Genomic DNA, 4,286 nt, shown 5'->3' with positions numbered 1-4,286 from the left:
GTACAAAACTCGTCTTGAGCATCTTGATTTGTGTTCAATTCTTTCTTGCTTTGTACATGACCATATCTGTTTATTGCATAAATCGATTCCGCTTAGAAGGCCTTTTAGAAAGGTATGGAATGGGGGTCTCTATTGCAAAAAATGTTGCATTTATTTTCGCTCAAAGTTGTCGCTGTTAACATTGAATTATATAGGGAAACTATTTAGTGTTTAGACCTAAACGCAAAACCATGGCCTAGTCACAAAGGAGCTGTATTTACAGCAAATCATCATTTTTTATGTGGGATTATGACGCGTTTTGGCAAATTTCAACGGATAAATGCGTCTGTTTTTCACGAATTAAGGAGCATCGTGAGTTTTTAAAGAAGACTAACGTTTTCAGCAGAGGAAAATAAGAAAAAAAAACGTACAAAAACTCGTCTTGAGCATCTCAAATCGCAACAATTTGTGCTGAAGCGCTCATGAACACGTTTTAAAAATAGTTTTGTTATACTACTTGTTTTCTATAGAGCTTGTACAATATTCCGTATTTTGACCGATTGTAATTATTTAGGGTACGTTTTCTCGCCTGAACGCCCGTTATAAATCAAAGCTCCGAACGCGAAAGCCCATGCTTATCGGCGTTATAATAAAATGCATTTCAAGCATTTCTACGTGAAAGACGGTCTGAAAATTGCATGCACATGAAAATAGGTTTATAGTATCGAGAAGTGTTATTTTTCCGCGATGGTTAACAGTTAACGTTGTCTTATCCGCAAAACCAGGCCTAGTCACAAAGGAGCTGTATTTACAAAAATCATCATTTTTTATGTGGGATATGACGCGTTTTGGCAAATTTCACGGAATAAATGCGTCTGTTTCACGAATTTAAGGAGCATCGTGAGTTTTTAAAGAAGAAAATACGTTTTCAGAGAGAAAATAAGAAAAAAACGTACAAAAACTCGTCTTGAGCATCTCAAATCGCAACAATTTGTCTGAAAGCGCTCATGAACCGTTTTAATAGTGGTTTACTTCTTTTTCTATATAGCTTGTAACAATATTCCAGTATTTTTGACCGATGGTAATTAGTTAGGGGTAAAACTTTTCGTCGCCTGAACGCCCGTTATAAATCAAAGCTCCGAAGCGCGAAAGCCACATGGGCTTATCAGGCGTTATAATAAAATGCATTTTCAAGCATTTCTACGGGAAAGATCGGTCTGAAAATTGGCATGCACATAGAAAATAGGTTTATAAGTATCGAGAAGTGCTTATTTTTCGCGAGTGTTAACAGTTAAACGTTGTCTTATAGATCGCAAAAACCAGGCCTAGTCACAAAGGACTGTATTTACAGAAAATCATCATTTTTTAATGTGGGATATGACGCGTTTTGGCAAATTCACGGAATAAATGCGTCTGTTTCACAGAATTTAAGGAGCATCGGTGGTTTTAAGAAGAAAATATACGTTTTCAGAGGAAAATAAGAAAAAAAAAAACGTAACAAAAACTCGTCTTGAGCATCTCAGATCGCACAAATTTGTGCTGAAAGCGCTCATGAACACGTTTAATAGTTGTTTACTTCTTTTCTTATAGCTTGTAACAATATTCCAGTATTTTGACCGATTGTAATTATTTAGGGTAAACGTTTTCCTCGCCTGAACGCCCGGTATAAATCAAAGCTCCGAACGCGAAAGCCACATGGCTTATCAGGCGTTATAATAAAAATGCATTTTCAAGCATTTCTACGTGAAAGATCGGTCTGAAAATTGGGCATGCACATAGAAAAATAGTTTATAAGTATCGAGAAGTGCTTATTTTTCGCGATGTTAACAGTTAACGTTGTCTTATAGGTTACAATACACTAAATGATCGCTTCATGTAGGGCTGTACTCTCAAAAAAAATATCATAGTTGACAGGAAGGCATGTTTTACACTTTTTACCATTATTCGGGTGTTATCTTGCAGAGATAATGGTAGGGCATGAATAGGTGTTCACTACTGAATCCCTGAAATATGATACACGTGAAGACTATAGTAAACCATTGCACTAGAAAAGGTTACATTCCACTAAGAAACGGCCGAAAAAAAAAAAGTTGCAAAAGAGTCGATTTTGATTTGTGTCAAGTTCTTTCTTGCTTTGTACATGACATATCTTTTTTATTGCATAAATCGATTCCGCTTAGAATGGCCTTTAAGAAAAGGTATGGTTATGGGGGTCTCTATGTGCAAAATGTTGCATTTATTTTCGCTCAAAGTTGTCGCTTTTACATTGAATTATATAGGGAAACTATTTAGTGTATTATGACCTAACGCAAAACCAGGCCTAGTCACAAAGGAGCTGTATTTACAGCAAATCATCATTTTTTTATGTGGGATATGACGCGTTTGGCAAATTTCACGGAATAAATGCGTCTGTTTCACGAATTTAAGGAGCATCGTGAGTTTTTAAGAAGAAAATACGTTTTCAGAGGAAAATAAGAAAAAAAACGTACAAAAACTCGTCTTGAGCATCTCAAATCGCAACAATGTGTGCTGAAAGCGCTCATGAACACGTTTTAATAGTTGTTTACTTCTTTTTCTATATAGCTTGTAACAATATTCCAGTATTTGACCGATTGTAATTATTTAGGGTAAACGTTTTCTCGCCTGAACGCCCGTTATAAATCAAAGCTCCGAACGCGAAAGCCACATGGCTTATCAGGCGTTATAATAAAATGCATTTTCAAGCATTTCTACGTGAAAGATCGGTCTGAAAATTGGCATGCACATAGAAAATAGGTTTATAAGTATCGAGAAGTGCTTATTTTTCGCGATGTTAACAGTTAACGTTGTCTTATACGCAAAACCAGGCCTAGTCACAAAGGAGCTGTATTTACAGAAAATCATCATTTTTTATGTGGGATATGACGCGTTTTGGCAAATTTCACGGAATAAATGCGTCTGTTTCACGAATTTAAGGAGCATCGTGAGTTTTTAAGAAGAAAATACGTTTTCAGAGGAAAATAAGAAAAAAAACGTACAAAAACTCGTCTTGAGCATCTCAAATCGCAACAATTTGTGCTGAAAAGCGCTCATGAACACGTTTTAATAGTTGTTTACTTCTTTTTCTATATAGCTTGTAACAATATTCCAGTATTTTGACCGATTGTAATTATTTAGGGTAAACGTTTTCTCGCCTGAACGCCCGTTATAAATCAAAGCTCCGAACGCGAAAGCCACATGGCTTATCAGGCGTTATAATAAAATGCATTTTCAAGCATTTCTACGTGAAAGATCGGTCTGAAAATTGGCATGCACATAGAAAATAGGTTTATAAGTATCGAGAAGTGCTTATTTTTCGCGATGTTAACAGTTAACGTTGTCTTATAGGTTACAATACACTAAATGATCGCTTCATGTAGGGCTGTACTCTCAAAAAAATATCATAGTTGACAGGAAGGCATGTTTTACACTTTTTACCATTATTCGGGTGTTATCTTGCAGAGATAATGGTAGGGCATGAATAGGTGTTCACTACTGAATCCCTGAAATATGATACACGTGAAGACTATAGTAAACCATTGCACTAGAAAAGGTTACATTCCACTAAGAAACGGCCGAAAAAAAAAGTTGCAAAAGAGTCGATTTTGATTTGTGTCAAGTTCTTTCTTGCTTTGTACATGACATATCTTTTTTATTGCATAAATCGATTCCGCTTAGAATGGCCTTTAAGAAAAGGTATGGTTATGGGGGTCTCTATGTGCAAAATGTTGCATTTATTTTCGCTCAAAGTTGTCGCTTTTACATTGAATTATATAGGGAAACTATTTAGTGTATTATGACCTAAACGCAAAACCAGGCCTAGTCACAAAGGAGCTGTATTTACAGCAAATCATCATTTTTTATGTGGGATATGACGCGTTTTGGCAAATTTCACGGAATAAATGCGTCTGTTTCACGAATTTAAGGAGCATCGTGAGTTTTTAAGAAGAAAATACGTTTTCAGAGGAAAATAAGAAAAAAAACGTACAAAAACTCGTCTTGAGCATCTCAAATCGCAACAATGTGTGCTGAAAGCGCTCATGAACACGTTTTAATAGTTGTTTACTTCTTTTTCTATATAGCTTGTAACAATATTCCAGTATTTTGACCGATTGTAATTATTTAGGGTAAACGTTTTCTCGCCTGAACGCCCGTTATAAATCAAAGCTCCGAACGCGAAAGCCACATGGCTTATCAGGCGTTATAATAAAATGCATTTTCAAGCATTTCTACGTGAAAGATCGGTCTGAAAATTGGCATGCACATAGAAAATAGGTTTATAAGTATCG

Source organism: Dreissena polymorpha, chromosome 10, assembly GCF_020536995.1.
Source record: "Dreissena polymorpha isolate Duluth1 chromosome 10, UMN_Dpol_1.0, whole genome shotgun sequence".
Lineage (NCBI taxonomy): Eukaryota > Metazoa > Mollusca > Bivalvia > Myida > Dreissenidae > Dreissena > Dreissena polymorpha.
The sequence above is the reverse complement of the archived record's forward strand: the minus strand, read 5'-3'. Positions refer to the sequence as shown.